Consider the following 13,193-nt stretch of genomic DNA (forward strand, 5'->3'; position numbering starts at 1 on the left):
ACACGGGTCTGTCAGTCGCTCTGCTCTGCTGTAAGCCGAGGAGAAAACTTTCCTTGTATCCTACAACCTTTATCCAATGAGGAGAGAGAACGGCATAAAGGGGCGGTCCTCTCTGTGTGTGCAGCCAAGGGATGCGCGTACATGTGGTGACGTAGGGACGAGGACGGGGACTGCTAACTCCATCTGCTGACAGGAAGTTAGGCAAAACCACCGGATCGCTTACTTCTGCTTTAAACTCTGGGCATCATGTTTTTATGCTTAAGGCTGAACTGATTTACTGATCTGTGTTCAGATTCACATTTGGTCAACACAGCCATTCACATATAAATTGTAAACAACATAACAGCTTGGTTGAACTTGAAGTTTAGAAAGTGGAACATGATTTGAGATGAACACTGAGTCTGTTCTAGATAAACTGGTCTGGTCAGAGGTCTTTACTTTATAATCATGAGTCAGTAAATGATTTACAGATTTCAGACCTGTCGTCAGTTGAAATGAGCAACACAACTAGCAGCAGGTACGTGGTTTTCTCAATCATTTTGCTTCTGTTTTAATCTTAAAAAACTTAAAAGTGAATCTCAAAATGAATCACAAAAAGTTGCATTCATGCATTGAACGTTGATTGTTATTTAATTGGGGTAATGAATCGGCTTCTTATTAGAGTTTGTTAACTGCCCTGAAGGCCTGGAGGTTTGAGACAAATATGTCAGGTATTAAGACATTATTTTCTCACTAGACAGATGGACATGAACAGAGTGTAGCATAATTATTGTCCACAATAATTTATGCAGCACAAGTTACCAGCCACAGAGCTCTCCACATGTCATTAGCTATGTGCTCAGATGTTTGAAACTACAAAACTGCTTCATTACACAATGCACAGAAGCAAGGCTGATCTTTTCCGGGACATACTGTATGTAATGGTTTCCGTACGTTTCCAGATCTGCATAATGTTTCATCAGATGGCTGAACTCTCCATTCAGTCACCACTCACAACCATCAGTGTCCTGGTCGTTCATCTTCTCCTGATGCCCTTTGCTGGAGGTAACCTCAAGATACAATGATTTTTGAACAAATTAAATGAGAAGTGTGAAAAGTTCAGTGTTGGACCGACGGATGAATTGTTTTTTCCTTTTAACAGCAAATTTCTGTAACTGCTGGAACATTTCTCTTTTGATGCAGTCTGAAGAAACAATCAGAGATTGACTATAGTGCACCCATCAGACTTGAGCAAACAAGAAACCTGCTGTTACATTTAGAGAGACTCAGTCAATTTAGATTTTTATTCTGATCTGTTCAGTATCTTCATAGGATTCAAAGGGAGGAGGACTAAACTTCTTGTTCCATCACGTTATTTTAGTAGTTTTTTCATGATCTTGAAATCAACCTCGCCTTACTTGGAATTACGTTTCAAATTCCCTCTTACATAGATGTTATTGCATCCTGTCTGATGTATAAAGGGCATGACTGAGATGTAAGGCAAGGCACGCCAAGGCAATTTTATTTGTATAGCCCATTTTTACTAGGCTACTATGCTATTTTATGATAGTCTATGTTAGACCACCATTGGTCATGATCACTGCATGAGTGAGCATAGCCTCTGTTACAACTTCCTCAGTTTAAGTATATACATGTATGTAGAGCTAATTAGTATAACAAGCTAGCCCAGCTGTCTAAACTGTGTTATACAACTGATGATGCAACAATGTGTTTAGAAAAAACTAATGAGAGAATATCTCTTCTTTTCAGGTCAGTCTCAGTTAATTGGTTCATCTCAGCCAATAGTGGCCACAATTGGTGGTGACATCATTTTGCCATGTCACCTTGAACCTGCTGAGGATGTTACCAGCTACGCAGTGGAGTGGTCGAGGTCTAACCTGGAACCAAGATTCGTCCATGTGTGGCGTATAGGTCGGGAACTCGCAGATATGAAACATCCATCGTACTCAGGACGAACATCACTGTTCACTGATGAACTGAAGCACGGAAACATTTCACTGAAACTGTCCAGAGTGACGCTTGTTGATGAAGGAAGATACAGATGTTTCATACCAAACGAGGAAACTGAATCCATCATTGAGCTTCATGTTGGTAAGTAGTGAAATACCATGCGAGTAGTTTGGTGTCGTCTTGTCAGGATCATCTCAACTGTTAGTCAGTGATATTGGATTGTATAACAAAAGTTACAAACAAAAGTTATAGGTCCCACATTATGCTGTTTTTTGACCACTTCACATGTCTAAGCAGTCCAACCACATTGTATCCGTAGTGTATTGCCCCCAAATCAATCTGTGGTTCTAAATGTCAGCAATCTAAAAGTAGCTCTCAAGAGCTCTCCTAAGAACAAGCCATTTCTCTCTATTTTTACGCCCCAGAACTTTGTTGGCCCGGAGGGGCATAACAATGGACCCAAACACAAGGACAAAGGCACTAAATTAACTAAAAGGAGATTTAATATAAAATACAAACAAAATAGAACAAACAAAAGCCAATGATGGGAGGCAGGCAGCCCAGCAGTCCCCTCGCACTGCCCTTCACCGCTTTCTGGGGCCAGCTGCAGGGTTTTTACTCTGGACCAGGTGAGCCTCGTTTGGCTGTTTGAGGCCTGGGTGGACACAAGGCCGAACCCCTTCCGGCCGTAACACTATCTATCTATCTATCTATCTATCTATCTATCTATCTATCTATCTATCTATCTATCTATCTATCTATCTATCTATCTATCTATCTATCTATCTATCTAATAAGATGTGTAAACAACGTCTACTCCACACCTGTCAACTCTGTCAAATAAAAAAACAAGTAAAACTGAGGCGCAGTGCAAACTCTGCAAGGTGCGGACTGTGATGAGGAGCTGTACCAGAGAATATTGATGTGGTTTTATGCCGAGAGAGGAGGCCTTGCCCTCATCTAGATGTGCTGTCATTCCATGACCAGGACTTATGTAATTGAACAGTACCACTGTGAAGATAAGTGGTCTTACTGTCGCTGTTCTGGAAAAATCTCAGTGGTTGGAGCTCACCTTTAGACTGGCCCAGGGGCAGGACCAAAGAAGTAGCAGGAGGTGGATCAAGCCGATGTTGACGTGAAGAGCAACTTTATTTCCAACTGGCCCGTTTAGGCACATGATCTTAAAAAAGGGAAGGAATTCATTAAAGGTTAAAGAGAATGCTTATGTTGAACGCTTATTACTGTGAAAGCTATATTTTTTTCAAAAGTGATACATCCACCTCTGCCAATATATTTTATGAAATATATGAATGAAATAAGTTACAGAAAAAAGAGGCTTCAGGACATGTCAATCAGCTCACTGACCTCTACTTAATCACTGACTTGTCACTTATTCAGCCTTTACTTCTTGTGTTCCCCTAAGGAATATGATCCGTTAGCACACATGGTCAGTGGTTCTCGTCTCTGTTTTTAAGAGACTCTTTAAAAAATCATGAGACTTTGTGATGAAGTTGCCTTGAATAAAATCAACTAACTGATGAGAAAACGTTCATGTAAATTAACTTGGCAACAGGAAAATATGTGAATTGTCTGCATGACCTCAAGCTCCATGAGCGCATTGGCTTAGTGTTAGGAGGGTTGGAGTAGGAACCAACTGTTGCTTTAGTTTTAAGCTGTTAATGGCCAAAGAGGAACAGTGGTTTGATGTAAAAGACTGATTCACTAGTGAGAAACTACAATTCAGGGTCAAAAATTAAACAGAAAAATTACAATTAATATTATTATGCATATTCATCATAGTATTGAATCATTAACTTCATAGTTATTAATTTGATGATTGTATTGGTGAGCATTGTTTGAAATGTCCATCTCCAGGTGCTGCCTCGTCACCTGTCATCAGTGTAGCAGGGACTGACAAAGACAAGGGGGGAGTGGTGTTACAGTGTAAGTCTAAAGGCTGGTATCCAGAGCCTGAGCTGCTGTGGCTGGACGCTGAGGGAAAGCTGCTCTCTGCTGGACCTACAGAGACAGTCAGAGGTCCTGATGTCCTCTATACTGTCAGCAGCAGAGTGACTGTGGAGAAGAGACACAGCAACAGCTTCACCTGTAGAGTCCAACAGAAGACCATCAACCAGACCAGAGACACTCACATTCATGTTCCAGGTCAAAACTCTACATTTAAACACTGTGTTAGGCCTAGTCCACACGAGCCCGGGTATTTTTGAAACCGTGAACATATGTTCCCGGTTGTATGTCCTGTCCACACGCAACCGTGCTTTTGGAAACCTGAAACCGTGGTTTTTTGAAACCGGAGTCCAGGGTGGGGTTTTCGGCCGGGGTTGGTTTCACCGAGTGCGTGTGGACACTGCAACCGTGATTGTCTTTCTCGTTTACGTCATAGCTGCACACGTGCTGATGTAAACACTGCCAGCCCGCAGAGGTTGTTTGCAGCGGTTTGCAGAAGTTGACGTGAGCTCGCAAAAATGGAGGTGACAAAGTGGATTTTTATTATTTCACTTTAATTTTTTTTCTTTTTTTACATCATCTAAATGCTAGGCTATTTGTATAGTTTTTCGATGAGAAAAATATAACGAAACGGTCGTCAGGGCGATCCTCTTGTCAGCTCCAAACTCACCCTCAATCACAGACCACAGCTGGTTTTCCACACAGCATCATTTACAGTAACAAGTGACGCTACAGATCAGCGGGGGCTGCCGGTGTGTTTTTTAATTACAGAACTACAGTAGCGCCGCAGTTTCTTATTCCCCACCTTGTTTGATTGAGAGTTTTTCGGGATGATTTTCATGAATGAACAGGCAATAGCCTATGTCACTGTCAGACCGGGTACGACGGGGGGGGGGGGGGACGGGGACGAGATGAACGGAACGAGCCAAAAGCCGAAAATGTATACGTGACGTCCACGGTCGATATAAAGTGGATATGTTTCATTCATCCATGTTTTGACACACAACAGCCAGTGATAATGATTTGCGCCGCACCGACAGTCATGTGGCTCAGCAGCCAGGTGATGCACACAGCACAACAACACAGCACACAACAACACACAGCACAAGAGTCAAGACACAGCGCAGCAACAGCAACATGCAGGCTGCTGCAGCAGTGCACGTCAAAGGGACACCGCCGAAAATAAAATAAATAGGCTACACGTAGTTTTTAAATTGTTTTTGCGCATGTTTTCATCCATAAAATGACCAAAAATGAACACTATAAGCGGATTTCTTGATAACGAATTATTTAAACAGCATTTGTATAGAAATGATTCCGTCCCAAGCCTTTTGATCCATAAGCGGTTTCCACTGTATTTTGATTGGTTAAAACAGCCTTCCACACGTGCATTGCGTCACTTGGTAGCGGATTCCACTGTTGCGTGTGTACGCAGTGTTTTTATTACACCACTCGTATGGACGCGGAGCAAAACTCCGGTTTCAAAAATACCCGGGCTCGTGTGGACTAGGCCTTAGTTTCAAACAGCTGAGGTCTAGTTCTACACAAACACCATCTGATCTGATTGTGTGTTGTCTCATTTCAGATGATTTCTTTAAGGTCCAGTCCAGTTCTTCTCCTGTCATCACTGGCTTGGTTGTTACTTTGGCTGTTTTGATTATTCTCTCAGTTGTCTTTTTCATCTGGAAGAGAAAAAACATCATCAGTAAGTCACAAATGAACTATAATGGTTTGACAAAGTCAAGTTTCCTCACAGGTTCAATGTGAATGGCTTCAATGGAAAGACTGAGTTAGTGGTGGGAACAGAGGAGTTCACTTTGTCAATTCAATTCACCTTTATTTCTATCACAGTAAACTAAGTGAATAGATTATTATTTTCTCTACACAGAGACCATGAGAAGACAAAGGGATCAAGAAACAATAGAGCGAGAGAAGCTCAGGCCGGAGAAACAGGTAGAACAAGATCCTGATCTCTATGTTTTTGTAAAAAAAAAAATCAGGGATTTTGTTATTTATCTCTAATTAAAGCAGAGGTAAGGTGAATATTTGTGTTAATATAAGTCTTAAATAGTTGTATCTTCTGACAGCAATCACTTATATAGAGTGTTTGGTCTGAAACACGGGTCTGTCAGTCACTCTGCTCTGCTGTAAGCCGAGGAGAAAACTTTCCTTGTATCCTACAACCTTTATCCAATGAGGAGAGAGAACGGCATAAAGGGGCGGTCCTCTCTGTGTGTGCAGCCAAGGGATGCGCGTGAATGTGGTGACGTAGGGACGAGGGCGGGGACTGCTAACTCCATCTGCTGACAGGAAGTTAGCCAAAACCACCGGATCGCTTCCTTCTGCTTTAAAGACTCTTTATTTATTCATTCAACTACAAACCTATGTCTAATAACAACAGAAGGTCGCGGAGGTTTTCCAGAGATTAATGTAAACATTCTCCATCTCATCTCTGCTCTGTTCTCGTTCCTCTCAGCTGAAACAGAAAGATGATGTGGTATATTGATGTGTTGATGAAAAGAAGGGATCACCGCCGACACGTCTTCACTTGCATTCAAAAAGTAGTTTATTAACAAGAAGAAGAACAGTGTACAAAGAATGCCGAATCCTGGAGCATCTCATGGTGCCAATGTGAGACCTCTCTCTCTCAACCCAAAAACCTTCCCTTTTTATATGTTGGCTTATCTCCAACACTCCACCTTCTCCGGACAGAGAGAAACCTCCCGTCCAGATGTCCAATGACCTTTGACCTGACCCTTTAACTTTTAGGCTAGCGAATAACCCCATGTCCTGTATCCCATTAGAGAAGACAACTGGGTCATTCAGTCGTCTTGGACCATGCCTATCCCCTTAGGTCAGATGACTTCTAAGCAAATTGTGGAACCCATGAAGTAGAGCATCTGTCCAGACACTCCTTCAGTTCCAAACAAGGCACACATACAAAAAAGTATATATAATGGTAATAACAAGATATTAAAACTAAGAACATTAAGGAGTATAATATACTACATATTTCCCCCCTTCGAGGCTCGTAGAGTCTCGACACACAAAAGTTAACATACACTGAAATGATTATCATGAAATTAACAGATATTCATATACTTATAACAGAACAATCATTAGCAATAAAACAATTTGTGGAGTGTGAGAGCGAAAACCTGCCAGGCAGCCAATCTTCCTTAAAGTTTCCATCAAACAATCAAGACAGGAAATTCTCTCACGGTCCCTCTGCCTTAGGCAACCACTGTTTAGCACTCCAAACCAATTAGAAAAGAAGAAATTCTTAAAACTTGAATGAAACAATTCAGTAGATACATATGAAAACCTCAGACAAATAAAATCAAAACAGTATCCAATTTCAGGCTGGTCAACCCATCGGATCCTCCATTGGACCTATCCCTGCCTAACATTACTCTCCCTAAACGTCAAAAGAAAAAGAAAACATCTGAGGCTTCAATATCCACATACTAGCAAAACATACAATAGTGAATACATATCATCATAAAAGACATCAAACTTTAATATCAAAAATGCATACAATAAAAACACCAAATTACACTGCAGTTCTTCCACAGTGTCAATCTTCAATGTGGTCAAAATACTTAAGTGTCCATGTTCAGGGCCCTTCAATTCATTCACATTCTTCATGTTTAGATGTCTGAATCTCCTCATAACATCTGGGTCCCCGAACAGTCTGGCACTTTCACAGTGATCTCTCTCCTATATGTTCTAGGAGGGAGAGAAAAAACAAACCAGGATCTTTGCAACAGCAAATACATTTCAAACATCAAATGCACATAAACACATAAATTCCTATATTTTTACAAAATCAGTTTTGCAATTTTATCCACAGACTCTCATCCATTATCCAAGCAGAAGTCCCCTCCTGCTCATGACTTCTCTTCACAAAAATGTGGCAAAAACCTTACAAAATTTTGACAAAAACTTGGTTAACTTGGCAAGTGACTGAGCATCCACCTGGTTATAACCCAAACAATCTATTTAAGCAAATAAAATTCATACTATAACCTCCCCCCTTGCAACATGGGCCAACCCATGTGCTTCTTGAATCGTCAGACCTAAAAGGTCTGAGAGCACTATTATCAATCCTTCATGATTCTCCAAAGACCAATAGAATCTTAAGCATCACCTCGGTCTATCCACAACTATTTCTTTATTTCAAGAACAGCTTCCTGTTTGTAATTATCTCAACTTTCTAAGGTAACCATACAACTTCACACTGTGTAAATTAAGCTCTTTGAATATACTGTATGTTACTGCAATAAGTGTAGTAAGCTTGCTAAATTTCTAATTTTTCCTTGTATTATTTAATTATACATTTTACACTGGAACTTTAAGAGGCAGCAGCCTCACACCTTGGCTCAAATTGGACCGTTGACCTGAGTGAGTAGTGGATCCCACACTTACACTGCAGACACACAATTTTCTTACCATGTCATGTTCTGTCCTATTTAATTTTATTATGAGAAAGCCAGTTTTGTGGATAATTGAGTGAGTCTTGATAACATATTCTTTATTTATTTATTTTTCCCAACAGTAAACCAACTAATCAACATTTACCAACACAATGAGTTTAAACATACTAAGAAAGATTTCTTATGCAGGCCTACGTTTCATTTTATTACACTATGGCAATAACAATAATTCTTAACTATATAAAGGAAAAGATGGAGAATGACAAACAACAACTGTTTAGACTTCAAATTTCTGCTCATACTACATGTTACTCCCAAAGCAGTGCAATTTTACTTTCTTTACTTTAGCATCTGATGCATGTCAGTTTGGTCAATAAATGTTAAACTACAACTTATGAATTCTATGAGGTTTCATCATTACCATCAACAAAAATCAAAACAATACAACACATGAGTGTTGAAGAGTGGCTGTTCAACACTGCAACATTAACCTCATTCAGACAAGTATAAGTCAAAATATGTCCTTATCCTGATGTTGATATTTTACCCTGCACTTCCTACATGTTTACATCTTGTTTTAATAATATGCCAGCCAATGCAATGGACAGTTGAGACAGAAGGAGAACAAATTAACTGTTTTTAACGCTAGTGTCATCACAGAACACAAAGCATCTCTTCCCAAAAGTACAGATAGGTATATGCTCCTGATACCAGTATAGGTATTGTAGTTTTTTTGATTTTTTGTAGCAGAGCTCAATTGATATTGTAAGAGGTACCACCTGACACCTCCCTTTCAGATTTTCTGGGCATCCCTAGAATCCTAGCTGCGGACCCCTGAGAGGGTTCAACAGTCCTCGGAATGTCATTAGCTGACCTCTGAAGCCTCCTCTTGGGATTCCTCTGAAATTCCCTCTGAAATTTCCTCCTCCTAGTTTGTTACACTCACGGGCAAAATGTCCAAGCAGTCCACAGATATAACACACTTCAGGACTTTGTTGAAAATTTGGACTGAAGTTTCCCCTTGCTCTCCCTACATTTCCTCGACCTCTTCCTCTCCATGCCTGCTGCTGCAGACCAAAGGTCGGCTGTGCATTATAAACAAAAGGTACCGCTGCACAAGGCTGTGGTGTCTGGAACTGATTTGGCTGTGACTGCAGCTGTGGCTGTGGCTGTGACTGTGACATGGGCTGACTTATCTCAGACTGGTTCTGCATAACTACTGCCTGCTTCTTCTCCTTCTTCTTATTATCTACCAACTGAATCTGGTTTAACTGTCTAAGGATCTCCTGATCTTGGCCCTCCTGTTCATGCTCTTTCTTTCTATACAGCTCTACTTGGTATGCTATGTGATCTGTATAAACACTCTTTATCATGCTCCCTAGACCAACCACTTCTGCTAATTTACTCCTCACTGACAGAGGCAACCCCTTCTGAATCTTAGCTCGCAAGATTGATTGTTCCATCTGACTCTCCTCTGGATCACTCCCTGTAACATTTCTCCACATCTGATGCGCTCTTGACACATAAGATCTTGGATTTTCTTCTTGTCCTAATGGTTCAACAAGAATATTATCAGGGTGTACATTTGTTGGAAATGTATCTCTTAACGCTCTATACAGTCGACCTCTATTTGCTCCAAACAGCTCTGAATCGTTCACAGTAGATCCCACATATCGATTATATCCAGCTTTCTGTAAAATCTCTTCCATGGCTGGAACCCCAATAATGTTTACCAGAAGTCTCTTAAAGTCTCCCATGGTAGGCTTTGTCCCCAACATAATCTCCTTCAACTTTAAAATCCAAGGATGTGCTCCATCCTGAAGAATGGGTAATTGGTCAAATAAATCTTGCATAACTGTATCATCCCAAGATTTATACACCAGATTCTGTCCTCTGATAACCACTGGACAGATCTTATCAGACTTATCTTCCTCCCTTGCTGATTTTTGGGAGGCTTTTTTCAATAACTTTTTCTTTTGCATTTGCAAGTCCTGTAATTGTTCCTGTAACAATCTCCGGCCTTTTGGTGTGGTGTATTGGTCCAAATATTTAAGGCATTGATCTATACTTTTATCAATCCTACTCAAAGTTTGTCGTCTCTCTTCTTCTTCCCTAGAAACATGTTTTTTCTTGGTATGCCTTCTTGAAAATGAAGGACTCTCACTCGCCAAATCTCCATTACTATCACTATTCTCATTTTCATCTTCGCTTTCCCTTTCACTTTCTTCTCTTAGATCTGTCTTCCTTTCTGTTCCACCTCTTCTTCTTTCTGCTCTAGCCAATAACCTTCTAACTGCTGAATCATATCCTCCCACAGCTTTTTCCTCATCACTCTGATCTTCCTCCTCCTGACTAATTACTGGGAGCTGAGGATACATTTCCCTAAACTCCTCCTCCTTCTCATAAGGTGGGGGTCTCTGTACTGGGACCACATGTGAGAGGAGTATATCAATCTCTGCCATCAACTTTTCTACTTTCTTAACATTCTTCTCTACTTCCTCTTGAACCTTATCTTTCTCCTCCTTCTTAGCCTTTGCCCATTGCTGTCCCTCTCTCTCAAACAGCTGGAGCATGTCAAACTCCGTCTGTCTCTTCTGTTTACGCTTCTCTCCCTTTTCCCCTTTCTTCTCACCTGCCTTATATGTGGACACAAGCACCTGCATTGTTTTAATTACATCTGGGTTAAAAGTCCCTACGACTGGCCATGGTTGGTCAACATTAGACCAACGCCCATGCCACTTCTCTGACATTTCTGCTATACCTTTAATTAAGGGATTATTCTTTTGGACAACTTCAACAGGAGTGATTACTTTTGGATTGTCTATTTTTGGCATTTTGATATTATTTTCTAATTCAATTTAACCAAATTAACTTTATTCTATTTTATTGTGATTTTTATTATATCTAATGAATTACTACTAATTGTATTTTAATTACTTATGCTCCTTTAATTGTCACAGTTGATAAAAAACAGATGAAAAGATTTACCAACTTCAGAAATCAAAAGAGAGTTCTATAGGTAAAAATTCACAACGCCAGGTCCACACACAAAGCTCTTCAACCACAAAATCAACCATCTTTACCCAGCAATAACCAAACCAAATCACAAGCCAACAACAAAATCTCACACAAACCAAACACTATTATCCCATTAATGAAATGATCAGTCCTTTGCCAAGCTTTCTTCTAATTAACTACAACATATGTATGATGCAGGTGTATGTACTAAATGTAAATGAGTGTACTATTATCAATCAAACTGAATATGCATCAACAATGTCAACTATAAATGTATGCACAGAGGTATAAATGCAGATACATTTGTCAGAAAGAGTTTGTGGATAAAATCAAACTGGCCTTTATCACTGGATCCAGATGCATGCGCTGTTGTCCGCAAGCCTCAGTCCCTGTGATGCAAACCAGCTGTCCTTTCTCCTCCAGACACACCCTTTGTCCTTTTGCCTCCTCTTTGAACTCTCACACCATGAAAGGAAGACAGACAAATAGTTCAGTGTTTTATAAAATCACTAGATACACAAAACACATTCCTACTGCAAGTTTTTCCTTTCTTTCAAAAATTCTGTATTATAACTTTAGAACGTTATAATTTTCATAGAAACATTCTCACTTTAAATAAGTGTTTTCCCAAAATTAATCAGGCTTTATCAAAAAATTCTCCACCACACAAAAAGTTCTTCTTCCGGGGTTCATAAGTTTCTTACAGATTTATTTTCCCAACAGTCCCCTTAAATAGAGGCTCATAGCAAGTTAATCACAAAGTCCCCTTAGAAGATTCTTAAGGTTTATTTCTTATTAAACATCCTTTAAAGGTTCATATTTGTAAAAACTTAAAGAATATATAATTATATATATAATATAACATGTTATAACTTACTCAAACTTCTTATTCTTATACTTTATTCACTCTTATACCTTATTCAACATACACTCAATCATATCAATTACTCATAAACTTTATTCACAAAAGAAAATCAGTCTTCACACACACACACAAAAATGGGGATTTAACAAACAAACACAAAACATTAAGGTGATCACATATGTATTAAAGCTTCTTTCTTTCTCTTTATTTTTTACTTCTTTTTAACTTTATTTTATTCTTTAAGTATCCCCCATTTACTTTATTCCTTACCCCAAAATGTCCCTTTATTTTACCTATTTTTTACTCAAAAAATCCCTTCAGTTAACCCTCTTTAACCCCTTTATTTTAGTTAACCCTCTTTAACCCCAGTTCCTTTAAACCCACTAAGACCAATTCTTAACTTATATTATTACCCATTACTTAATCCCCTTTTTACCCCTTTTCTTTACCTACCCATTTTACCCCAAATGTCCTATTTTAGTTTTACCCCAAATTCCCTATTTCCCCCTTTTTGCGTTGCCAGCAGCGCAAACAAAAACCAAAAACCAAATTTTGAAAAATTTAGAACGATAATCAACTTCCAATCATCAAAGCAACAATCACCCACACAAATCCTTTAACGGTGTGACCCAACAGCAGACAGACAACAGCTCCACCAAACAAACCAGCACACAATATTGTGAAAAACTCACACTTTTCAGAAGCCCAGATCGATGCAGGAGCCGGCTGATTAAAGCTGAAGAAAAACTGAAGAGCCACAAACACGTCCAAGTACGTGACGCCAAAATTGTGGTATATTGATGTGTTGATGAAAAGAAGGGATCACCGCCGACACGTCTTCACTTGCATTCAAAAAGTAGTTTATTAACAAGAAGAAGAACAGTGTACAAAGAATGCCGAATCCTGGAGCATCTCATGGTGCCAATGTGAGACCTCTCTCTCTCAACCCAAAAACCTTC

At 39.6% G+C, this 13,193-nt stretch overlaps 2 protein-coding genes across 3 annotated transcripts in view; both read left to right on the top strand.

Annotated features, from left to right (window-relative positions):
* LOC311001374 (uncharacterized protein) overlaps positions 1-13,193 on the top strand; it is a 98,408-nt gene that overhangs the window by 60,283 nt on the left and 24,932 nt on the right. The gene's annotated exons all lie outside the window — the stretch shown is intronic.
* LOC311001324 (uncharacterized protein) overlaps positions 1-13,193 on the top strand; it is a 130,261-nt gene that overhangs the window by 48,235 nt on the left and 68,833 nt on the right. Inside the window, exon 2 of one of the 2 annotated variants that reach the window (XM_083992380.1) lies at positions 431-517. The exons of the other annotated variant lie outside the window; for it this stretch is intronic. The gene's annotated coding sequence lies outside the window, so the exon portion shown is untranslated. The remainder of the gene's footprint in view (positions 1-430; positions 518-13,193) is intronic. 2 annotated transcript variants of the gene reach the window in all.

The sequence above is a fragment of the Trachurus trachurus genome, assembly GCF_905171665.1.
Source record: "Trachurus trachurus genome assembly, chromosome: 18".
NCBI lineage: Eukaryota > Metazoa > Chordata > Actinopteri > Carangiformes > Carangidae > Trachurus > Trachurus trachurus.